Consider the following 25,132-nt stretch of genomic DNA (forward strand, 5'->3'; position numbering starts at 1 on the left):
CACCTAAATAACTACAGGTGGTGAGATAAGCTGCACAATATAATTGACCTTTCAGTATATTGTTGCACACACACCATCTATTTAGCAAATGCCCTTGTTATCAACAGCAGCCTTTTAAACTCACCTGAGCTAACAGGTATGTGCGCTGGTTACTCTGCTGCGCTTAAAATTTCTTTTTTGGTTTGCTACAATGCCTTTTCTGAAACGTTGTCTCCTTCTGCTGGAACACTGACTTCTTTCATTTAATGCCTGCAGACTATAAAAGAGAACCCAACCCAAAAAGTTTGGTTGATTAGTCTGTGGCATTCTGTTAAACTGTTGCTTATGGCGGTCTCTGTGAGCTTCTCAGCGACATTCAGCCAGCCAGGTATCCTGCCTGCAGTAGATGGAATGTGGCAATGGAACGCTGGCTGCGCGTGTCATAATAGGCTCTGAGCATTTATATACCTGTGCACAGCAGCAGCCACCTTCAGTCTGCTGCTGGACAGCCAGCAGCAGCAGCAGCAGGAGAGGTATGTAATCAGGAGCCCTCCTGCTAAGGGTAGACAGCTGCTCGTTCCACCCCACCCCCCGCCTTAATTGGTTCTCCTCCCTTCCAACGGTGTTGAGGCGGGTGGGAACAGCAGGGGGTGAAGGTGCTGTGTTTAAAGAGGTGGAGTTATGCAGATCTAAAACGCGTGGATTGCAGCAGCAGCAAGCCGAAAAGTGCAGGCATGTAAGGGATCTAGAGGTTGACAACATGTCTTCTTAACGGGAGTCCAGGAGCTCATCTCCACAAATGGACTTTTCAGGATCCTTGGGTGGCTCCGTAGTTTGAAACCAATTCTGGTTATCGCTTCTCGGCCTTTTGGCTACGACCAAGTGTTGTTGCTGGAAGACTCCAAAGCCTATCGCATCCTCGGCCTTGAGGCATCGGCAGTTCTACTGTCTTAAGCCTCCTGCTGCTATAGGGGGTGTGCGTGCTGAAGAGAACCAAGAAGGCGATCGACTTATCTGAATATGGCGATGGCGACATCGGCTACTCTCCGTTCTGCTGGAGCTGGCGACTTGAAGATCAAGAACTCTTTCAAGATTGAAGTTGAAGAGCGAGCCCGTGACAAGTTCTCCCTGTCTTTCTTCGTGAGGAAGGTCCTGCTTGAGATCCTGCAGGTGAAAAGGGAGAACATTCTGGCACTTCAAGATGCTCCTGGACGCTTTGTGCTTACCCTGACCTCTGAAGTGGCATCTCAGAATTTTTACCATCAGATCAAGCTGAGACTTCAGGAGGAAGATATTAAAGGACTGTGTTTTGTGACCCTCTGCCTGGCAGAAGAGAAGTCTGTGGTGGTTCATATGAGCAATCCGCATGTCTCTGAAAAGGATGTGGCTGCGTTTCTGCATAACTATTGCTCTGAGGTCCACTTTTCTCACAAAATCATGAACTCTGAGAGGTTGTGGACCGGAAAATACAAGTTCATCGTGAAGCTGAGAGAAGGTTTGGGAATTGGTGGACTCATTCATCCGCCTCAGAGCTTCCTGATTGGCAGAGAGAGAGGAAGACTCTTCTATCCAGGGATGCCTATCTTTTGCAGAAAATGTATGGACTTTGGGCATTCCTTTGAGAGCTGCAAGGAGGAGAACGCTCTTTGCAAGAAGTGCTATCAAAAAGGACATGTCACTCTGAACTGCCCAAATCAGATGATCTGTAATATCTGCCGTATCCCTGGGCACTCTTTTCGGGATTGTCCGTTGAGAAAAAAGACCTTCAGCTATGCAGATGCAGCTCGGGGGGGAGCCCCTCCGAAGCGGTCCAGTCCTGAAGAACAAACAGACAAATCCAAGGACCCTCCCGGGAACCCTTCTGGGGATCCGCCCAAGGACACTGCTGGGGACCCGCCTGGGGATAGCATTGTTCTCAAGGATTGGTCGGAGAGTCCAGATGGTCATGTGGTGGAGGAGAATCCAGCTGAGTCTGAAGTGGAGATGGGAGAGGAGTCTTCTAAGGAGGCTGGTGGTGAGGAGGAGGAGGAGGAGATTAACATTGACGTGGAGGTTTTGAGGAAAAGGAAAAAGGAGAAGTCGAGTTTGTTTAAGGGAGAGAGCGCCAGCAAAAGACCTGCTGGGCGTTTGAAAATAGTCCTCCCTAATTACTCACCTAAACCGATCATCTCAGTTCCTAAACCTGTAAACCCATCTGATCCGGTGAACATCGAGGAATTCTCAGACACGGACGTTTCTGCGGGTCCCTCTACCCCGGTCGGATTCATGTCAGATACGGACTCAAGCTCTGTTTAAATGATTTATGGCTACACTCAAAATTGCCTCACTAAATGTGAGGAGTTTAAAGGGCTCTGTCAAGAGAGCTGCTTTATTTTCTTACCTGATGACTTTAGATGCTGATATTTTTTTACTTCAAGAATGCGGCATTGACCATGACCCTAACTATAACAAACTAAGGGAAGATTGGGCGAACGGACCTTCCATCTGGTCCGGTGAAAATGGATCGCGTGCTACTGGTGTTGGCGTCCTGTTTAAAAACAAAGACTTTAAGGTTACCTCGTTCACTGAAGTTGAACCTGGACGTGCACTAGTTGTTAATGTGAGTTACTGTGGATCCGAGTTCAAGCTGATTAATGTTTATGCATCTCCGATTAAAGAGGAAAGATCCAGTTTATTAGATATCATCAAACTCTTTATACCTGGTCCTACACCAACTGTGGTTGGCGGTGACTTCAATTGTATCCGGTCTGATGAAAATAGGACATCAGGTACTAGAAGGAAAGACAAAACTGAGATGCAGTTAAAAAATCTAATCGACGATACTTGCCTGAATGATGTCTGGAGAGTAAAGAATACCTCTGAACCAGGATACACTTGGGAGAACAATCTTCTAAAATCAAGAATTGACTTTGTTCTGACATCACAGAGTTTTAAAGTGAATAAAGTGGATCTAACAGGTAACATCTTTTCTGACCACAAAACGTTAATTACTCACTTGGAATTGCCCAGTCTAGAGAAAGGGCGAGGTGTCTGGAAGTTGAACACTCTGCTGCTGGAAGATGAAAGTATAAAAGAGGAATTTTTGAAATTTTATAAAAAACTACAGGGGAAAAAACATTATTACAAAAGAATTCTAGAATGGTGGGAGTATGTGAAGTCTCAAATTAGACATTTTTTTCTCTTAGCTGGCAAAAGGAAGGCCAGACAGAATCAGAAATGGTTTAAAGACCTGAATACAAAACTGCAAACAGGTTACAAACTCAGAAATGCAGGGATAGATATGGAGGATGTTATTTTACAAGTCAAAGAAGACATTAAAAAAGCAATTGAACAGAAAGGCAAAGAAATAATTTTCAACGCCAAGGTAGAACATATGGAAAAAAATGAAACATGTTCCAGGTTCTTTTTCAAAAAATCTTTAGAACGCAAAGAATTAATTAAAGAACTTGATGGTGAAACAACTAAAGATGGACTGTTGGACAAAGCGCAAACTTTTTATCAAAATCTTTTTAGCGAAAAGAAAATTGACGCTGATTTTTTACCTGATGCTCTTAATTCATTGCAGAATCACCTTGAAAAGCAAGATCAAGAGTTGTTGATTGAAGATATCTGTGAAGAAGAACTGCTAAGTGCAATCAAAAGCTTTTCTAGAGGAAAAACACCGGGTACTGACGGACTACAAATTGAATTTTATCTTACTTTTTGGGAGATTTTAAAAGACGACCTGTTTGAGATTTTTAAAGCTGTCTTTTTATGTGACAAATTGCCTGAATCTTGGAGAAGTGGTGTGGTCACCCTGCTTTTTAAAAAAGGAGATAAGACTAATCTAGAGAACTGGAGACCAATCACGTTACTCAACGTAGATTATAAAATTATGGCAAAAATCATGGTGAACAGAATGAAGAAGGTGATAGAGAAGGTCGTGCATCCTGATCAGGTATGTGGTGTGCCTGGTCGTACAATTGCAGAAAACTTGAATATTATACGGGACGCAATTTGGTATCAGCAAGAGAGGAAGCAAAAGCTAGCTCTTCTGTCCCTTGATTTCCAGAAAGCGTACGACAGAGTCTCTCATAAGTACCTGTATTCTGTGTTAAAGAAAATGAAATTCCCGGATGTTTTTATTAAGCACATTGCACTTTTATATGATGGAAGTTTTAGCAGGATTTTAATTAATGGTTTTTTATCTTCAGAAGTTTTTCTAAAGTCGGGCGTCAAACAAGGATGCCCACTTTCGCCTCTGCTCTTTATCTGCGCAATCGAGCCTCTACTGGCAATGTTGAGGAAAGATAAGATGGTGAAAGGTGTACCCATACCAGGTGGAAATGGACTAAGTACTAAGTCACTGGGGTACATGGATGACATCACGATCCTGTGCGACTCAGAACAATCGCTGAGAAGAGCAGTAAGAACTACTGATTTTTTCTGTTTAGCATCTGCCTTCAAACTGAACTTGGAGAAGAGCGAATGTCTTGGATTCGGTGATTGGTCAGATGCGCAGATTCCTCAACTTAAAATAAGAAGTGATAAGATCAAAATTTTAGGTGTTGTGTTTACAAAAAAGAATGATGGAGAAGAAAGTTGGCAGTTGGTGAAGGAGAAAATGCAAAAGAAGATAAGTTTATGGAAACTCAGAAAATTATCAATGGAAGGTAAAAACTTGATCATTAAGTCTTTGTTGTTGCCGATAATGTTGTTTTTAAGTATGGTGTACCCCCCGAATGAGAACACAGTAAAGTTTCTCCAGAGACAAATTTTTCTTTTTCTGTGGGGATCAAAAATGGAGAAGGTTCGAAGAGAGACAATGTACAAGCAGCATAAATATGGTGGAAAGAATATCCCAAATATCAAAAATTTTTTGTACCTAAAGTTCTTTAGTTTTTGCTTCAAAATGACCAATCTAAGAACTCATTGGTCTTTCTACTTAAGATATGCAGCTGGAGATATCTTTAGGAAAAGAAAGTGGATAACATTGCCCCAAAATTCTCCTGTCCTAATTACACCGCCAAAACAATATGTCTTACTAGAAAAAACAATTAGACTTTATAACTTACCTGAAGTAGATGTGGAGATGCTGTCAAATTCAAGAAGACTGGCTCTAGAGACAAAGAGAAAAGAAACGATGACAGCAGTGGCAAACTTTACTTACACTAAAAGTGGAAGAATTTGGAGAATGACTTATGCACCTTATCTAACAAATGAATATAAAGACTTGGCATGGGCAATAGTGCAAGAATGTGTTCCTGTTAGATTTTTTCAACACAGAAGGGGATTGTGCAATACTGCAAGATGCCCTAGAACAGGCTGTGTTAGAGAGGAAACAGTTTTACACACCTTTTGGAACTGTTTTTATGCCCAAAATGTCTGGAAAGAAGTTGGAAGTCTCTTAAAGTTTGTTACTGGTCTTAAGTTTTTAAATCACGAAGTAGTTTTATATGGAAATTTTACATGTCAATCAAAAGAAAAAGAAAGAGTCATTTGGATAATGATAAATGGAATAAAGAATGCGCTATGGAAAGTCCGAAACATATTGCTTTTTAAAAGAGATTTTATAAGTGAAAGTGAATGCATAAAATTAGCACTAAGTGAAATATATATTTATTACCTGTTAGATCTGAAGAGAATTGGGAAAAAAAGAGCCAAGAGTCTATGGAACTTTCATCTGTGGAACCTTGTAGCATGAACAGATTATAAGGCAAGAGAAATATTAGAAGAGAAATAACAACTGAAATATAAGAACAAAATGAAAAAGAAAAAAATCTGTTCTTATCAGTTTAATATCTGATACGTCCCCTATCTGGGGACCATATATTAAATGGATTTTTAGAACAGGGAGATGGAAAAAGAGCTTGCTCTGTCCACTCCATGCATTGACCTGGTATTGCAGTATCTCCAGGACCGGTGCACCCCTTCTTTAATGCAGTTTCTAAAATCAGAAAGAATTGAATTCAATGTTTTTTGTTCATTTTGCTTGTTTGTCGGATTTTGGGATGGACTCTTTGGCTTCGCTTTTCTTCTCCTCATTGGATTTTTCATGTTCAAAGTTGCAGAAGCCAGATTACAAGCTCATTTTGGTTCAACTTCAGCAACTGTGCATTGCATTGCCATGTAATGTGATGCAATGCTATCTTTCTAGCTCTCCCTTTTTACTTCCTTTTGGATAAACAGACATATTAGGCAAGCATTTTGGAGCTTTCACCTAAATAACTACAGGTGGTGAGATAAGCTGCACAATATAATTGACCTTTCAGTATATTGTTGCACACACACCATCTATTTAGCAAATGCCCTTGTTATCAACAGCAGCCTTTTAAACTCACCTGAGCTAACAGGTATGTGCGCTGGTTACTCTGCTGCGCTTAAAATTTCTTTTTTGGTTTGCTACAATGCCTTTTCTGAAACGTTGTCTCCTTCTGCTGGAACACTGACTTCTTTCATTTAATGCCTGCAGACTATAAAAGAGAACCCAACCCAAAAAGTTTGGTTGATTAGTCTGTGGCATTCTGTTAAACTGTTGCTTATGGCGGTCTCTGTGAGCTTCTCAGCGACATTCAGCCAGCCAGGTATCCTGCCTGCAGTAGATGGAATGTGGCAATGGAACGCTGGCTGCGCGTGTCATAATAGGCTCTGAGCATTTATATACCTGTGCACAGCAGCAGCCACCTTCAGTCTGCTGCTGGACAGCCAGCAGCAGCAGCAGCAGGAGAGGTATATAATCAGGAGCCCTCCTGCTAAGGGTAGACAGCTGCTCGTTCCACCCCACCCCCCGCCTTAATTGGTTCTCCTCCCTTCCAACGGTGTTGAGGCGGGTGGGAACAGCAGGGGGTGAAGGTGCTGTGTTTAAAGAGGTGGAGTTATGCAGATCTAAAACGCGTGGATTGCAGCAGCAGCAAGCCGAAAAGTGCAGGCATGTAAGGGATCTAGAGGTTGACAACATGTCTTCTTAACGGGAGTCCAGGAGCTCATCTCCACAAATGGACTTTTCAGGATCCTTGGGTGGCTCCGTAGTTTGAAACCAATTCTGGTTATCGCTTCTCGGCCTTTTGGCTAAGATCAAGTGTAGTATCTTTCGAAAAGGCGGTTTTGGATGTTGGCCGCCCTAGTAGATTGATACATTATGCACACTGGGGTTTAGGCGCTTGTTAGTACGCCAGGTGGCTAATATAGTCATCTGGTGGAAAGCATGGCCCCCCAGGATCGACGCCATTTTCCGGGGAAGATCGAAAGCCCGAAGTGTGAAGTGCCCCAGGAGTGGTGACCCTGGGGTGCCTTAACTCACTGGGATTGGGAACCCCACTTGAGTTTATGGCACATTTGCACAAGCACTTCAAATTTTCTTTCTTCGCACACACCCTTATTCCGGGCCTTCTGGCCTTAGGATGGGGAATTTTTCAATTCCCGGTCGAAGGTCCGGGCAGTATTATACTGTGAAACCTTCACTATTTATTTAATTTCTTTGTCACTGTGTGTTCACTTATTCACGTGTGTCACGTCCTACTAGGATTTTGTCGGGATGCGGTTCCCTTACAGGTTCCTCTCTTGGCAGGTCTAGGGGGGGAGTGTGTGGCCATCAGGTTCCGCTCCCCTCTGAACCCCCCTGGCTCTCCTCTTTCGGGAGGAGAGCGTTGTTGGCTCCCCTCTTCCGGGAGGGGAGCACAGTCTTTGGCTCCCAGTGCCTTGCTCGGGTGAGAACTCGGGCAGGTGCTGGGGGTAAGATTGGGTCGCCTCTGGCTCCGGCTGGAGGTGGCTATTTGTCCCTGTTCCTCGCTGTGGCCTTCTGGCTCGGAGGGACGGGGAATGGTTTGGGGGACCCTTCTCCTTTTGGAGAGGGTTTCAAGAAGACCAGCATCCTAGTGCACTTTTTTTGTGGCACTTGTCACTTTTTTAAGCGCACTCGGGTTTTGTACACGAATTCGGGCTTTCGAAAAAAAAAAAAAAATCTGTTCTTATCAGTTTAATATCTGATACGTCCCCTATCTGGGGACCATATATTAAATGGATTTTTAGAACAGGGAGATGGAAAAAGAGCTTGCTCTGTCCACTCCACGCATTGACCTGGTATTGCAGTATCTCCAGGACCGGTGCACCCCTTCTTTAATGCAGTTTCTAAAATCAGAAAGAATTGAATTCAATGTTTTTTGTTCATTTTGCTTGTTTGTCGGATTTTGGGATGGACTCTTTGGCTTCGCTTTTCTTCTCCTCATTGGATTTTTCATGTTCAAAGTTGCAGAAGCCAGATTACAAGCTCATTTTGGTTCAACTTCAGCAACTGTGCATTGCATTGCCATGTAATGTGATGCAATGCTATCTTTCTAGCTCTCCCTTTTTACTTCCTTTTGGATAAACAGACATATTAGGCAAGCATTTTGGAGCTTTCACCTAAATAACTACAGGTGGTGAGATAAGCTGCACAATATAATTGACCTTTCAGTATATTGTTGCACACACACCATCTATTTAGCAAATGCCCTTGTTATCAACAGCAGCCTTTTAAACTCACCTGAGCTAACAGGTATGTGCGCTGGTTACTCTGCTGCGCTTAAAATTTCTTTTTTGGTTTGCTACAATGCCTTTTCTGAAACGTTGTCTCCTTCTGCTGGAACACTGACTTCTTTCATTTAATGCCTGCAGACTATAAAAGAGAACCCAACCCAAAAAGTTTGGTTGATTAGTCTGTGGCATTCTGTTAAACTGTTGCTTATGGCGGTCTCTGTGAGCTTCTCAGCGACATTCAGCCAGCCAGGTATCCTGCCTGCAGTAGATGGAATGTGGCAATGGAACGCTGGCTGCGCGTGTCATAATAGGCTCTGAGCCTTTATATACCTGTGCACAGCAGCAGCCACCTTCAGTCTGCTGCTGGACAGCCAGCAGCAGCAGCAGCAGGAGAGGTATGTAATCAGGAGCCCTCCTGCTAAGGGTAGACAGCTGCTCGTTCCACCCCACCCCCCGCCTTAATTGGTTTTCCTCCCTTCCAACGGTGTTGAGGCGGGTGGGAACAGCAGGGGGTGAAGGTGCTGTGTTTAAAGAGGTGGAGTTATGCAGATCTAAAACGCGTGGATTGCAGCAGCAGCAAGCCGAAAAGTGCAGGCATGTAAGGGATCTAGAGGTTGACAACATGTCTTCTTAACGGGAGTCCAGGAGCTCATCTCCACAAATGGACTTTTCAGGATCCTTGGGTGGCTCCGTAGTTTGAAACCAATTCTGGTTATCGCTTCTCGGCCTTTTGGCTAAGATCAAGTGCAGTGATCTACCGGTTGCTGCCTTGGTCTTGGCTGAGAGGTGCCTTGGGTACCCGGCTCCTTGGCCTCGGGGGATCGCTGCATGTAGCAGTGCGGCTTCACCCCCTTGCTGCTTTTGGGGAGCCGGATTAGTCCCGGGGCAACGAGGGGCGATCAGCCTGCCTGCTTTTTTTAAGTAGGCGAGGAGGATTTTTGCCACGTTTGGTGTGAAGATATGGACGGGAGAAGCCCAAATATGCTGACCTGTGAAGAGGTCCCAGTTTTTGCAAGATTGAAGAATGCAGTGCGGTTTATTTTTTTGGATCCAGAGAAGAAGAAGTCTGGCTTGTTTTTTTTGGTAGAGAAGATTTTGTTTGGACTATTGGAAGTTCAAATGAAACAAGTTTTGTCTATGTTGGAGTTCCCGAAGAGAGGGATATATGATGTTATTTTTTGTTCAGAAGATATCTTTTCTGACTTTTGGAAGAGAATGGATCTAGTGAAGGAAGATTCGATACTTGAAGGTGTTTTTTTTGTGTCGCATTTTCCTAGGAAGGAAAGGCTAATAGTAATAAGGATGTATAGTCCTTTCATATTGGAAGAAGAGATCATGACCTTTTTATCCCGGTACTGTGAGAAAGTGAGTTCTGCTGGCAAAATGTTTAACCGATATGGTTTTTGGACCACGAGGTGGAGGTTCCTGGTCAAGTTCAAGGAAAGTTCGGATGGTGTTGTGGTACTCCCACCAAGTAGATTCAAAATCGGGACAGTTAATGGAGATATGTTCTTTACAGGTATGCCGAAGTTTTGTAGGCGTTGTAAACAGTATGGCCATGAAAAGGATTCCTGTACATTACAGTGGTGTGCCAAGTGTGAAGAAGTGGGACATAAGGCAGAGAATTGTGAAAAAAGTAAGAAATGTAATCTATGTGGTGGCAGTGGTCATTTATATGATTGCTGTCCTGTCAATAAAAGGGAGGAGAAGTCAGTTGACAAGGAAGATGGAAAAGAAGAAGAGTCTGAAGCTGCCCCCCATGATGAAACGGAAGAGAACATATCTCAAAAGAAGGAGGAACAAATAAGAGATATAAGAAAAGAAGGTGATCATATGGAAGAAGATACTGAGAGTGATATCACAGACGTTGAGATTGAAAATACTAGCTTGGAAGAAGAAGTGGAGGTGGATAGGGAGTCAGAAGATCAGGAGGAAAGTGAGTCCTCCAGTCAGGATGAAAAGGAAGGTGCTGTAAGTAATATGGAAGAGGAGGAGGAGGGTGAAGAAACTAGTGAAGAAGAAAGAGAGGATGTCGCATGTGAAGCCAGAGAAGAAATTGAAGGAGTTTTGTCATCTGGGAAGGACTCTAGTAAAGCAAAGGATGTTTCAGAAAAAAATATGAGGGAGATGGAGGAGAGACAAGAAGTGTTGAAAATGCTAAAGAGTTGTGAAGGGGGGAGTCAGGCTAGTCTAAGGCGCAAAGTGTGGAATAACATTTATAGCGATATGCATCGTTTTTTTTCAACTTACAGAATACCTCAGTCGTTGGCTAAAGAGGTAGAAGAAGCTTGGGATGGTCGGTTTCTGGATGGAAGGCTTTTGAATGCCTTGGCAGCATATGGCCTGAAGAGAGGAATGTTGCCTTAAATCGTAATGGTAAAGATTGTAATGTTGTGATGTAAAGAATATGGAATAACTGTATTGTGATAATATAAACGTATATATATAAAATAAGATTGTAAAAATGGATATATGACCCACAATGATGGATAACAACCTAATACCATTTGGAAATCATTGCAAAGCATGAAATGGTAAATATGGGACTTGTAATCTGAGTGGAAAAAAAAAAAAAAAAAATCTGTTCTTATCAGTTTAATATCTGATACGTCCCCTATCTGGGGACCATATATTAAATGGATTTTTAGAACAGGGAGATGGAAAAAGAGCTTGCTCTGTCCACTCCACGCATTGACCTGGTATTGCAGTATCTCCAGGACCGGTGCACCCCTTCTTTAATGCAGTTTCTAAAATCAGAAAGAATTGAATTCAATGTTTTTTGTTCATTTTGCTTGTTTGTCGGATTTTGGGATGGACTCTTTGGCTTTGCTTTTCTTCTCCTCATTGGATTTTTCATGTTCAAAGTTGCAGAAGCCAGATTACAAGCTCATTTTGGTTCAACTTCAGCAACTGTGCATTGCATTGCCATGTAATGTGATGCAATGCTATCTTTCTAGCTCTCCCTTTTTACTTCCTTTTGGATAAACAGACATATTAGGCAAGCATTTTGGAGCTTTCACCTAAATAACTACAGGTGGTGAGATAAGCTGCACAATATAATTGACCTTTCAGTATATTGTTGCACACACACCATCTATTTAGCAAATGCCCTTGTTATCAACAGCAGCTTTTTAAACTCACCTGAGCTAACAGGTATGTGCGCTGGTTACTCTGCTGCGCTTAAAATTTCTTTTTTGGTTTGCTACAATGCCTTTTCTGAAACGTTGTCTCCTTCTGCTGGAACACTGACTTCTTTCATTTAATGCCTGCAGACTATAAAAGAGAACCCAACCCAAAAAGTTTGGTTGATTAGTCTGTGGCATTCTGTTAAACTGTTGCTTATGGCGGTCTCTGTGAGCTTCTCAGTGACATTCAGCCAGCCAGGTATCCTGCCTGCAGTAGATGGAATGTGGCAATGGAACGCTGGCTGCGCGTGTCATAATAGGCTCTGAGCCTTTATATACCTGTGCACAGCAGCAGCCACCTTCAGTCTGCTGCTGGACAGCCAGCAGCAGCAGCAGCAGGAGAGGTATGTAATCAGGAGCCCTCCTGCTAAGGGTAGACAGCTGCTCGTTCCACCCCACCCCCCGCCTTAATTGGTTCTCCTCCCTTCCAACGGTGTTGAGGCGGGTGGGAACAGCAGGGGGTGAAGGTGCTGTGTTTAAAGAGGTGGAGTTATGCAGATCTAAAACGCGTGGATTGCAGCAGCAGCAAGCCGAAAAGTGCAGGCATGTAAGGGATCTAGAGGTTGACAACATGTCTTCTTAACGGGAGTCCAGGAGCTCATCTCCACAAATGGACTTTTCAGGATCCTTGGGTGGCTCCGTAGTTTGAAACCAATTCTGGTTATCGCTTCTCGGCCTTTTGGCTAAGATCAAGTGTAGTATCTGTTCTTATCAGTTTAATATCTGATACGTCCCCTATCTGGGGACCATATATTAAATGGATTTTTAGAACAGGGAGATGGAAAAAGAGCTTGCTCTGTCCACTCCACGCATTGACCTGGTATTGCAGTATCTCCAGGACCGGTGCACCCCTTCTTTAATGCAGTTTCTAAAATCAGAAAGAATTGAATTCAATGTTTTTTGTTCATTTTGCTTGTTTGTCGGATTTTGGGATGGACTCTTTGGCTTTGCTTTTCTTCTCCTCATTGGATTTTTCATGTTCAAAGTTGCAGAAGCCAGATTACAAGCTCATTTTGGTTCAACTTCAGCAACTGTGCATTGCATTGCCATGTAATGTGATGCAATGCTATCTTTCTAGCTCTCCCTTTTTACTTCCTTTTGGATAAACAGACATATTAGGCAAGCATTTTTGAGCTTTCACCTAAATAACTACAGGTGGTGAGATAAGCTGCACAATATAATTGACCTTTCAGTATATTGTTGCACACACACCATCTATTTAGCAAATGCCCTTGTTATCAACAGCAGCCTTTTAAACTCACCTGAGCTAACAGGTATGTGCGCTGGTTACTCTGCTGCGCTTAAAATTTCTTTTTTGTTTTGCTACAATGCCTTTTCTGAAACGTTGTCTCCTTCTGCTGGAACACTGACTTCTTTCATTTAATGCCTGCAGACTATAAAAGAGAACCCAACCCAAAAAGTTTGGTTGATTAGTCTGTGGCATTCTGTTAAACTGTTGCTTATGGCGGTCTCTGTGAGCTTCTCAGCGACATTCAGCCAGCCAGGTATCCTGCCTGCAGTAGATGGAATGTGGCAATGGAACGCTGGCTGCGCGTGTCATAATAGGCTCTGAGCCTTTATATACCTGTGCACAGCAGCAGCCACCTTCAGTCTGCTGCTGGACAGCCAGCAGCAGCAGCAGCAGGAGAGGTATGTAATCAGGAGCCCTCCTGCTAAGGGTAGACAGCTGCTCGTTCCACCCCACCCCCCGCCTTAATTGGTTCTCCTCCCTTCCAACGGTGTTGAGGCGGGTGGGAACAGCAGGGGGTGAAGGTGCTGTGTTTAAAGAGGTGGAGTTATGCAGATCTAAAACGCGTGGATTGCAGCAGCAGCAAGCCGAAAAGTGCAGGCATGTAAGGGATCTAGAGGTTGACAACATGTCTTCTTAACGGGAGTCCAGGAGCTCATCTCCATAAATGGACTTTTCAGGATCCTTGGGTGGCTCCGTAGTTTGAAACCAATTCTGGTTATCGCTTCTCGGCCTTTTGGCTAAGATCAAGTGTAGTATCTGTTCTTATCAGTTTAATATCTCATACGTCCCCTATCTGGGGACCATATATTAAATGGATTTTTAGAACAGGGAGATGGAAAAAGAGCTTGCTCTGTCCACTCCACGCATTGACCTGGTATTGCAGTATCTCCAGGACCGGTGCACCCCTCCTTTAATGCAGTTTCTAAAATCAGAAAGAATTGAATTCAATGTTTTTTGTTCATTTTGCTTGTTTGTCGGATTTTGGGATGGACTCTTTGGCTTTGCTTTTCTTCTCCTCATTGGATTTTTCATGTTCAAAGTTGCAGAAGCCAGATTACAAGCTCATTTTGGTTCAACTTCAGCAACTGTGCATTGCATTGCCATGTAATGTGATGCAATGCTATCTTTCTAGCTCTCCCTTTTTACTTCCTTTTGGATAAACAGACATATTAGGCAAGCATTTTGGAGCTTTCACCTAAATAACTACAGGTGGTGAGATAAGCTGCACAATATAATTGACCTTTCAGTATATTGTTGCACACACACCATCTATTTAGCAAATGCCCTTGTTATCAACAGCAGCCTTTTAAACTCACCTGAGCTAACAGGTATGTGCGCTGGTTACTCTGCTGCACTTAAAATTTCTTTTTTGGTTTGCTACAATGCCTTTTCTGAAACGTTGTCTCCTTCTGCTGGAACACTGACTTCTTTCATTTAATGCCTGCAGACTATAAAAGAGAACCCAACCCAAAAAGTTTGGTTGATTAGTCTGTGGCATTCTGTTAAACTGTTGCTTATGGCGGTCTCTGTGAGCTTCTCAGCGACATTCAGCCAGCCAGGTATCCTGCCTGCAGTAGATGGAATGTAGCAATGGAACGCTGGCTGCGCGTGTCATAATAGGCTCTAAGCCTTTATATACCTGTGCACAGCAGCAGCCACCTTCAGTCTGCTGCTGGACAGCCAGCAGCAGCAGCAGCAGGAGAGGTATGTAATCAGGAGCCCTCCTGCTAAGGGTAGACAGCTGCTCGTTCCACCCCACCCCCGCCTTAATTGGTTCTCCTCCCTTCCAACGGTGTTGAGGCGGGTGGGAACAGCAGGGGGTGAAGGTGCTGTGTTTAAAGAGGTGGAGTTATGCAGATCTAAAACGCGTGGATTGCAGCAGCAGCAAGCCGAAAAGTGCAGGCATGTAAGGGATCTAGAGGTTGACAACATGTCTTCTTAACGGGAGTCCAGGAGCTCATCTCCACAAATGGACTTTTCAGGATCCTTGGGTGGCTCCGTAGTTTGAAACCAATTCTGGTTATCGCTTCTCGGCCTTTTGGCTAAGATCAAGTGTAGTATCTGTTCTTATCAGTTTAATATCTGATACGTCCCCTATCTGGGGACCATATATTAAATGGATTTTTAGAACAGGGAGATGGAAAAAGAGCTTGCTCTGTCCACTCCACGCATTGACCTGGTATTGCAGTATCTCCAGGACCGGTGCACCCCTTCTTTAATGCAGTTTCTAAAATCAGAAAGAATTGAATTCAATGTTTTTTGTTCATTTTGCTTGTTTGTCGGATTTTGGGATGGACTCTTTGGCTTTGCTTTTCTTCTCCTCATTGGATTTTTCATGTTCAAAGTTGCAGAAGCCAGATTACAAGCTCATTTTGGTTCAACTTCAGCAACTGTGCATTGCATTGCCATGTAATGTGATGCAATGCTATCTTTCTAGCTCTCCCTTTTTACTTCCTTTTGGATAAACAGACATATTAGGCAAGCATTTTGGAGCTTTCACCTAAATAACTACAGGTGGTGAGATAAGCTGCACAATATAATTGACCTTTCAGTATATTGTTGCACACACACCATCTATTTAGCAAATGCCCTTGTTATCAACAGCAGCCTTTTAAACTCACCTGAGCTAACAGGTATGTGCGCTGGTTACTCTGCTGCGCTTAAAATTTCTTTTTTGGTTTGCTACAATGCCTTTTCTGAAACGTTGTCTCCTTCTGCTGGAACACTGACTTCTTTCATTTAATGCCTGCAGACTATAAAAGAGAACCCAATCCAAAATGTTTGGTTGATTAGTCTGTGGCATTCTGTTAAACTGTTGCTTATGGCGGTCTCTGTGAGCTTCTCAGCGACATTCAGCCAGCCAGGTATCCTGCCTGCAGTAGATGGAATGTGGCAATGGAACGCTGGCTGCGCGTGTCATAATAGGCTCTGAGCCTTTATATACCTGTGCACAGCAGCAGCCACCTTCAGTCTGCTGCTGGACAGCCAGCAGCAGCAGCAGCAGGAGAGGTATGTAATCAGGAGCCCTCCTGCTAAGGGTAGACAGCTGCTCGTTCCACCCCACCCCCCGCCTTAATTGGTTCTCCTCCCTTCCAACGGTGTTGAGGCGGGTGGGAACAGCAGGGGGTGAAGGTGCTGTGTTTAAAGAGGTGGAGTTATGCAGATCTAAAACGCGTGGATTGCAGCAGCAGCAAGCCGAAAAGTGCAGGCATGTAAGGGATCTAGAGGTTGACAACATGTCTTCTTAACGGGAGTCCAGGAGCTCATCTCCACAAATGGACTTTTCAGGATCCTTGGGTGGCTCCGTAGTTTGAAACCAATTCTGGTTATCGCTTCTCGGCCTTTTGGCTAAGATCAAGTGTAGTATCTGTTCTTATCAGTTTAATATCTGATACGTCCCCTATCTGGGGACCATATATTAAATGGATTTTTAGAACAGGGAGATGGAAAAAGAGCTTGCTCTGTCCACTCCACGCATTGACCTGGTATTGCAGTATCTCCAGGACCGGTGCACCCCTTCTTTAATGCAGTTTCTAAAATCAGAAAGAATTGAATTCAATGTTTTTTGTTCATTTTGCTTGTTTGTCGGATTTTGGGATGGACTCTTTGGCTTTGCTTTTCTTCTCCTCATTGGATTTTTCATGTTCAAAGTTGCAGAAGCCAGATTACAAGCTCATTTTGGTTCAACTTCAGCAACTGTGCATTGCATTGCCATGTAATGTGATGCAATGCTATCTTTCTAGCTCTCCCTTTTTACTTCCTTTTGGATAAACAGACATATTAGGCAAGCATTTTGGAGCTTTCACCTAAATAACTACAGGTGGTGAGATAAGCTGCACAATATAATTGACCTTTCAGTATATTGTTGCACACACACCATCTATTTAGCAAATGCCCTTGTTATCAACAGCAGCCTTTTAAACTCACCTGAGCTAACAGGTATGTGCGCTGGTTACTCTGCTGCGCTTAAAATTTCTTTTTTGGTTTGCTACAATGCCTTTTCTGAAACGTTGTCTCCTTCTGCTGGAACACTGACTTCTTTCATTTAATGCCTGCAGACTATAAAAGAGAACCCAACCCAAAAAGTTTGGTTGATTAGTCTGTGGCATTCTGTTAAACTGTTGCTTATGGCGGTCTCTGTGAGCTTCTCAGCGACATTCAGCCAGCCAGGTATCATGCCTGCAGTAGATGGAATGTGGCAATGGAACGCTGGCTGCGCGTGTCATAATAGGCTCTGAGCCTTTATATACCTGTGCACAGCAGCAGCCACCTTCAGTCTGCTGCTGGACAGCCAGCAGCAGCAGCAGCAGGAGAGGTATGTAATCAGGAGCCCTCCTGCTAAGGGTAGACAGCTGCTCGTTCCACCCCACCCCCCGCCTTAATTGGTTCTCCTCCCTTCCAACGGTGTTGAGGCGGGTGGGAACAGCAGGGGGTGAAGGTGCTGTGTTTAAAGAGGTGGAGTTATGCAGATCTAAAACGCGTGGATTGCAGCAGCAGCAAGCCGAAAAGTGCAGGCATGTAAGGGATCTAGAGGTTGACAACATGTCTTCTTAACGGGAGTCCAGGAGCTCATCTCCACAAATGGACTTTTCAGGATCCTTGGGTGGCTCCGTAGTTTGAAACCAATTCTGGTTATCGCTTCTCGGCCTTTTGGCTAAGATCAAGTGCAGTGATCTACCGGTTGCTGCCTTGGTCTTGGCTGAGAGGTGCCTTGGGTACCCGGCTCCTTGGCCTCGGGGGATCGCTGCATGTAGCAGTGCGGCTTCACCCCCTTGCTGCTTTTGGGGAGCCGGATTAGTCCCGGGGCAACGAGGGGCGATCAGCCTGCCTGCTTTTTTTAAGTAGGCGAGGAGGATTTTTGCCACGTTTGGTGTGAAGATATGGACGGGAGAAGCCCAAATATGCTGACCTGTGAAGAGGTCCCAGTTTTTGCAAGATTGAAGAATGCAGTGCGGTTTATTTTTTTGGATCCAGAGAAGAAGAAGTCTGGCTTGTTTTTTTTGGTAGAGAAGATTTTGTTTGGACTATTGGAAGTTCAAATGGAACAAGTTTTGTCTATGTTGGAGTTCCCGAAGAGAGGGATATATGATGTTATTTTTTGTTCAGAAGATATCTTTTCTGACTTTTGGAAGAGAATGGATCTAGTGAAGGAAGATTCGATACTTGAAGGTGTTTTTTTTGTGTCGCATTTTCCTAGGAAGGAAAGGCTAATAGTAATAAGGATGTATAGTCCTTTCATATTGGAAGAAGAGATCATGACCTTTTTATCCCGGTACTGTGAGAAAGTGAGTTCTGCTGGCAAAATGTTTAACCGATATGGTTTTTGGACCACGAGGTGGAGGTTCCTGGTCAAGTTCAAGGAAAGTTCGGATGGTGTTGTGGTACTCCCACCAAGTAGATTCAAAATCGGGACAGTTAATGGAGATATGTTCTTTACAGGTATGCCGAAGTTTTGTAGGCGTTGTAAACAGTATGGCCATGAAAAGGATTCCTGTACATTACAGTGGTGTGCCAATTGTGAAGAAGTGGGACATAAGGCAGAGAATTGTGAAAAAAGTAAGAAATGTAATCTATGTGGTGGCAGTGGTCATTTATATGATTGCTGTCCTGTCAATAAAAGGGAGGAGAAGTCAGTTGACAAGGAAGATGGAAAAGAAGAAGAGTCTGAAGCTGCCCCCCATGATGAAACGGAAGAGAACATATCTCAAAAGAAGGAGGAACAAATAAGAGATATAAGAAAAGAAGGTGATCATATGGAAGAAGATACTGAGAGTGATATCACAGACGTTGAGATTGAAAATACTAGCTTGGAAGAAGAAGTGGAGGTGGATAGGGAGTCAGAAGATCAGGAGGAAAGTGAGTCCTCCAGTCAGGATGAAAAGGAAGGTGCTGTAAGTAATATGGAAGAGGAGGAGGAGGGTGAAGAAACTAGTGAAGAAGAAAGAGAGGATGTCGCATGTGAAGCCAGAGAAGAAATTGAAGGAGTTTTGTCATCTGGGAAGGACTCTAGTAAAGCAAAGGATGTTTCAGAAAAAAATATGAGGGAGATGGAGGAGAGACAAGAAGTGTTGAAAATGCTAAAGAGTTGTGAAGGGGGGAGTCAGGCTAGTCTAAGGCGCAAAGTGTGGAATAACATTTATAGCGATATGCATCGTTTTTTTTCAACTTACAGAATACCTCAGTCGTTGGCTAAAGAGGTAGAAGAAGCTTGGGATGGTCGGTTTCTGGATGGAAGGCTTTTGAATGCCTTGGCAGCATATGGCCTGAAGAGAGGAATGTTGCCTTAAATCGTAATGGTAAAGATTGTAATGTTGTGATGTAAAGAATATGGAATAACTGTATTGTGATAATATAAACGTATATATATAAAATAAGATTGTAAAAATGGATATATGACCCACAATGATGGATAACAACCTAATACCATTTGGAAATCATTGCAAAGCATGAAATGGTAAATATGGGACTTGTAATGTGAGTGGAAAAAAAAAAAAAAAAAAATCTGTTCTTATCAGTTTAATATCTGATACGTCCCCTATCTGGGGACCATATATTAAATGGATTTTTAGAACAGGGAGATGGAAAAAGAGCTTGCTCTGTCCACTCCACGCATTGACCTGGTATTGCAGTATCTCCAGGACCGGTGCACCCCTTCTTTAATGCAGTTTCTAAAATCAGAAAGAATTGAATTCAATGTTTTTTGTTCATTTTGCTTGTTTGTCGGATTTTGGGATGGACTATTTGGCTTTGCTTTTCTTCTCCTCATTGGATTTTTCATGTTCAAAGTTGCAGAAGCCAGATTACAAGCTCATTTTGGTTCAACTTCAGCAACTGTGCATTGCATTGCCATGTAATGTGATGCAATGCTATCTTTCTAGCTCTCCCTTTTTACTTCCTTTTGGATAAACAGACATATTAGGCAAGCATTTTGGAGCTTTCACCTAAATAACTACAGGTGGTGAGATAAGCTGCACAATATAATTGACCTTTCAGTATATTGTTGCACACACACCATCTATTTAGCAAATGCCCTTGTTATCAACAGCAGCCTTTTAAACTCACCTGAGCTAACAGGTATGTGCGCTGGTTACTCTGCTGCGCTTAAAATTTCTTTTTTGGTTTGCTACAATGCCTTTTCTGAAACGTTGTCTCCTTCTGCTGGAACACTGACTTCTTTCATTTAATGCCTGCAGACTATAAAAGAGAACCCAACCCAAAAAGTTTGGTTGATTAGTCTGTGGCATTCTGTTAAACTGTTGCTTATGGCGGTCTCTGTGAGCTTCTCAGCGACATTCAGCCAGCCAGGTATCCTGCCTGCAGTAGATGGAATGTGGCAATGGAATGCTGGCTGCGCGTGTCATAATAGGCTCTGAGCCTTTATATACCTGTGCACAGCAGCAGCCACCTTCAGTCTGCTGCTGGACAGCCAGCAGCAGCAGCAGCAGGAGAGGTATGTAATCAGGAGCCCTCCTGCTAAGGGTAGACAGCTGCTCGTTCCACCCCACCCCCCGCCTTAATTGGTTCTCCTCCCTTCCAACGGTGTTGAGGCGGGTGGGAACAGCAGGGGGTGAAGGTGCTGTGTTTAAAGAGGTGGAGTTATGCAGATCTAAAACGCGTGGATTGCAGCAGCAGCAAGCCGAAAAGTGCAGGCATGTAAGGGATCTAGAGGTTGACAACATGTCTTCTTAACGGGAGTCCAGGAGCTCATCTCCATAAATGGACTTTTCAGGATCCTTGGGTGGCTCCGTAGTTTGAAACCAATTCTGGTTATCGCTTCTCGGCCTTTTGGCTAAGATCAAGTGTAGTATCTGTTCTTATCAGTTTAATATCTGATACGTCCCCTATCTGGGGACCATATATTAAATGGATTTTTAGAACAGGGAGATGGAAAAAGAGCTTGCTCTGTCCACTCCACGCATTGACCTGGTATTGCAGTATCTCCAGGACCGGTGCACCCCTTCTTTAATGCAGTTTCTAAAATCAGAAAGAATTGAATTCAATGTTTTTTGTTCATTTTGCTTGTTTGTCGGATTTTGGGATGGACTCTTTGGCTTTGCTTTTCTTCTCCTCATTGGATTTTTCATGTTCAAAGTTGCAGAAGCCAGATTACAAGCTCATTTTGGTTCAACTTCAGCAACTGTGCATTGCATTGCCATGTAATGTGATGCAATGCTATCTTTCTAGCTCTCCCTTTTTACTTCCTTTTGGATAAACAGACATATTAGGCAAGCATTTTGGAGCTTTCACCTAAATAACTACAGGTGGTGAGATAAGCTGCACAATATAATTGACCTTTCAGTATATTGTTGCACACACACCATCTATTTAGCAAATGCCCTTGTTATCAACAGCAGCCTTTTAAACTCACCTGAGCTAACAGGTATGTGCGCTGGTTACTCTGCTGCACTTAAAATTTCTTTTTTGGTTTGCTACAATGCCTTTTCTGAAACGTTGTCTCCTTCTGCTGGAACACTGACTTCTTTCATTTAATGCCTGCAGACTATAAAAGAGAACCCAACCCAAAAAGTTTGGTTGATTAGTCTGTGGCATTCTGTTAAACTGTTGCTTATGGCGGTCTCTGTGAGCTTCTCAGCGACATTCAGCCAGCCAGGTATCCTGCCGGCAGTAGATGGAATGTGGCAATGGAACGCTGGCTGCGCGTGTCATAATAGGCTCTAAGCCTTTATATACCTGTGCACAGCAGCAGCCACCTTCAGTCTGCTGCTGGACAGCCAGCAGCAGCAGCAGCAGGAGAGGTATGTAATCAGGAGCCCTCCTGCTAAGGGTAGACAGCTGCTCGTTCCACCCCACCCCCGCCTTAATTGGTTCTCCTCCCTTCCAACGGTGTTGAGGCGGGTGGGAACAGCAGGGGGTGAAGGTGCTGTGTTTAAAGAGGTGGAGTTATGCAGATCTAAAACGCGTGGATTGCAGCAGCAGCAAGCCGAAAAGTGCAGGCATGTAAGGGATCTAGAGGTTGACAACATGTCTTCTTAACGGGAGTCCAGGAGCTCATCTCCACAAATGGACTTTTCAGGATCCTTGGGTGGCTCCGTAGTTTGAAACCAATTCTGGTTATCGCTTCTCGGCCTTTTGGCTAAGATCAAGTGTAGTATCTGTTCTTATCAGTTTAATATCTGATACGTCCCCTATCTGGGGACCATATATTAAATGGATTTTTAGAACAGGGAGATGGAAAAAGAGCTTGCTCTGTCCACTCCACGCATTGACCTGGTATTGCAGTATCTCCAGGACCGGTGCACCCCTTCTTTAATGCAGTTTCTAAAATCAGAAAGAATTGAATTCAATGTTTTTTGTTCATTTTGCTTGTTTGTCGGATTTTGGGATGGACTCTTTGGCTTTGCTTTTCTTCTCCTCATTGGATTTTTCATGTTCAAAGTTGCAGAAGCCAGATTACAAGCTCATTTTGGTTCAACTTCAGCAACTGTGCATTGCATTGCCATGTAATGTGATGCAATGCTATCTTTCTAGCTCTCCCTTTTTACTTCCTTTTGGATAAACAGACATATTAGGCAAGCATTTTGGAGCTTTCACCTAAATAACTACAGGTGGTGAGATAAGCTGCACAATATAATTGACCTTTCAGTATATTGTTGCACACACACCATCTATTTAGCAAATGCCCTTGTTATCAACAGCAGCCTTTTAAACTCACCTGAGCTAACAGGTATGTGCGCTGGTTACTCTGCTGCGCTTAAAATTTCTTTTTTGGTTTGCTACAATGCCTTTTCTGAAACGTTGTCTCCTTCTGCTGGAACACTGACTTCTTTCATTTAATGCCTGCAGACTATAAAAGAGAACCCAACCCAAAAAGTTTGGTTGATTAGTCTGTGGCATTCTGTTAAACTGTTGCTTATGGCGGTCTCTGTGAGCTTCTCAGCGACATTCAGCCAGCCAGGTATCCTGCCTGCAGTAGATGGAATGTGGCAATGGAACGCTGGCTGCGCGTGTCATAATAGGCTCTGAGCCTTTATATACCTGTGCACAGCAGCAGCCACCTTCAGTCTGCTGCTGGACAGCCAGCAGCAGCAGCAGCAGGAGAGGTATGTAATCAGGAGCCCTCCTGCTAAGGGTAGACAGCTGCTCGTTCCACCCCACCCCCCGCCTTAATTGGTTCTCCTCCCTTCCAACGGTGTTGAGGCGGGTGGGAACAGCAGGGGGTGAAGGTGCTGTGTTTAAAGAGGTGGAGTTATGCAGATCTAAAACGCGTGGATTGCAGCAGCAGCAAGCCGAAAAGTGCAGGCATGTAAGGGATCTAGAGGTTGACAACATGTCTTCTTAACGGGAGTCCAGGAGCTCATCTCCACAAATGGACTTTTCAGGATCCTTGGGTGGCTCCGTAGTTTGAAACCAATTCTGGTTATCGCTTCTCGGCCTTTTGGCTAAGATCAAGTGCAGTGATCTAGCGGTTGCTGCCTTGGTCTTGACTGGGAGGTGCTTGGGGTACCCGGCTCCTTGGCCTGGGGGGATCGCTACACTCATCGGTGGAGCTAAACCCCCCTGCTGCTATTAGGGAGTCCGATTAGTCCCTGGGCAACGAGAGGCGATCACCTTGTCACCACACATAGCTGTGGGGGGCAACTGTCGCCACACATAGCTGTGGTGGCAACATTTGGAGGATTAAAAGGAAAAACGGAAGGAAAACGGATTGTTGAGATGGAGTTTTGGAAAAAGAAGAGATGCTTACGTTTTTTTGTGAAACGGGAGACGGAAGAAACTTTTTTGGAAGAAAAATGGATTCTGGAAATTTTGAGGAAACATGAAGTTTTGGAGAAGGATATCTACTGTATGCAAGAAATAAAGCAAGGTAAAGTTTGTGATGTGACTCTAGTTTCTGAGGAAAAGTGCATTCATTTTTTCAAATGCTGGAGTGAAGAGGATTCTGGGAAAATTGGAGTAAGTGCATCATTCATGGGGAAACCGAAGAGTGTGATAATTTACATGGACAATCCGTTTGTGGAAATAGAGGAGATAATGTTTTTTTTGGAATCTAAATGTAAGATGGTAAAGTTTCAGAAATTATACAGGAACAAAGTTGGTATTTGGAACGGAAAGAGACGTTTTTTGGTGTGGACAACAGGAGAAGAAAATTTGCATAATGCGGTTAGAGCATGAGGAGGAAGAAAAGAAGTTAAGGGGTTTTGTTGGGAGGAAAGTAAAAGGGAAAAAGGGGATATTTAGTTTGGGAAACCGGGTGAAGTAATGTCAGTTGTGATTTGTTTGGAAACTGTTGAAACTGTAAAGGAATTGTTATGTTTAACTTTATATATATTAATTCAAATGGAAAAATATAAATATAATATCTAAACACGATGATGGAACTAAAATCTTGAGTTTAGTGATATATGATTTAAGATTATAAAACTTAATTTCTGAGTGTTTGGAAAAAAAAAAAAAAAATCTGTTCTTATCAGTTTAATATCTGATACGTCCCCTATCTGGGGACCATATATTAAATGGATTTTTAGAACAGGGAGATGGAAAAAGAGCTTGCTCTGTCCACTCCACGCATTGACCTGGTATTGCAGTATCTCCAGGACCGGTGCACCCCTTCTTTAATGCAGTTTCTAAAATCAGAAAGAATTGAATTCAATGTTTTTTGTTCATTTTGCTTGTTTGTCAGATTTTGGGATGGACTCTTTGGCTTTGCTTTTCTTCTCCTCATTGGATTTTTCATGTTCAAAGTTGCAGAAGCCAGATTACAAGCTCATTTTGGTTCAACTTCAGCAACTGTGCATTGCATTGCCATGTAATGTGATGCAATGCTATCTTTCTAGCTCTCCCTTTTTACTTCCTTTTGGATAAACAGACATATTAGGCAAGCATTTTGGAGCTTTCACCTAAATAACTACAGGTGGTGAGATAAGCTGCACAATATAATTGACCTTTCAGTATATTGTTGCACACACACCATCTATTTAGCAAATGCCCTTGTTATCAACAGCAGCCTTTTAAACTCACCTGAGCTAACAGGTATGTGCGCTGGTTACTCTGCTGCGCTTAAAATTTCTTTTTTGGTTTGCTACAATGCCTTTTCTGAAACGTTGTCTCCTTCTGCTGGAACACTGACTTCTTTCATTTAATGCCTGCAGACTATAAAAGAGAACCCAATCCAAAATGTTTGGTTGATTAGTCTGTGGCATTCTGTTAAACTGTTGCTTATGGCGGTCTCTGTGAGCTTCTCAGCGACATTCAGCCAGCCAGG

General features: G+C 43.4%; 11 non-coding genes and 1 pseudogene across 11 annotated transcripts; all 12 read left to right on the top strand.

The window, feature by feature from the left end:
• Window positions 1-5,709: 5,709 nt before the first annotated feature.
• Window positions 5,710-5,891, top strand: LOC141197942 (U2 spliceosomal RNA). Its single transcript, XR_012269950.1, has one exon. It is a non-coding gene; the product is annotated as a U2 spliceosomal RNA (small nuclear RNA).
• Window positions 5,892-7,006: 1,115 nt separating this feature from the next.
• On the top strand, window positions 7,007-7,098 carry LOC141198027 (U2 spliceosomal RNA; annotated as a pseudogene).
• A 788-nt stretch (window positions 7,099-7,886) lies between these two features.
• On the top strand, window positions 7,887-8,071 carry LOC141197954 (U2 spliceosomal RNA). The gene has a single exon (XR_012269959.1). It is a non-coding gene; the product is annotated as a U2 spliceosomal RNA (small nuclear RNA).
• Window positions 8,072-11,017: 2,946 nt separating this feature from the next.
• On the top strand, window positions 11,018-11,205 carry LOC141197968 (U2 spliceosomal RNA). Its single transcript, XR_012269970.1, has one exon. It is a non-coding gene; the product is annotated as a U2 spliceosomal RNA (small nuclear RNA).
• A 1,115-nt stretch (window positions 11,206-12,320) lies between these two features.
• On the top strand, window positions 12,321-12,511 carry LOC141198296 (U2 spliceosomal RNA). Its single transcript, XR_012270249.1, has one exon. It is a non-coding gene; the product is annotated as a U2 spliceosomal RNA (small nuclear RNA).
• Window positions 12,512-13,626: 1,115 nt separating this feature from the next.
• On the top strand, window positions 13,627-13,817 carry LOC141197858 (U2 spliceosomal RNA). The gene has a single exon (XR_012269885.1). It is a non-coding gene; the product is annotated as a U2 spliceosomal RNA (small nuclear RNA).
• Window positions 13,818-14,931: 1,114 nt separating this feature from the next.
• Window positions 14,932-15,122, top strand: LOC141198307 (U2 spliceosomal RNA). The gene has a single exon (XR_012270260.1). It is a non-coding gene; the product is annotated as a U2 spliceosomal RNA (small nuclear RNA).
• Window positions 15,123-16,237: 1,115 nt separating this feature from the next.
• LOC141198319 (U2 spliceosomal RNA) lies at window positions 16,238-16,428 on the top strand. The gene has a single exon (XR_012270271.1). It is a non-coding gene; the product is annotated as a U2 spliceosomal RNA (small nuclear RNA).
• A 2,939-nt stretch (window positions 16,429-19,367) lies between these two features.
• LOC141197983 (U2 spliceosomal RNA) lies at window positions 19,368-19,563 on the top strand. Its single transcript, XR_012269982.1, has one exon. It is a non-coding gene; the product is annotated as a U2 spliceosomal RNA (small nuclear RNA).
• Window positions 19,564-20,678: 1,115 nt separating this feature from the next.
• LOC141198330 (U2 spliceosomal RNA) lies at window positions 20,679-20,869 on the top strand. The gene has a single exon (XR_012270282.1). It is a non-coding gene; the product is annotated as a U2 spliceosomal RNA (small nuclear RNA).
• A 1,114-nt stretch (window positions 20,870-21,983) lies between these two features.
• On the top strand, window positions 21,984-22,174 carry LOC141198341 (U2 spliceosomal RNA). Its single transcript, XR_012270293.1, has one exon. It is a non-coding gene; the product is annotated as a U2 spliceosomal RNA (small nuclear RNA).
• Window positions 22,175-24,292: 2,118 nt separating this feature from the next.
• Window positions 24,293-24,480, top strand: LOC141197921 (U2 spliceosomal RNA). The gene has a single exon (XR_012269938.1). It is a non-coding gene; the product is annotated as a U2 spliceosomal RNA (small nuclear RNA).
• Window positions 24,481-25,132: the final 652 nt, after the last annotated feature.

Source organism: Phyllobates terribilis, unplaced genomic scaffold (assembly GCF_046119375.1).
Source record: "Phyllobates terribilis strain yellow unplaced genomic scaffold, ASM4611937v1 Scaffold_94__1_contigs__length_6153435, whole genome shotgun sequence".
Taxonomy (NCBI): Eukaryota; Metazoa; Chordata; class Amphibia; order Anura; family Dendrobatidae; genus Phyllobates; species Phyllobates terribilis.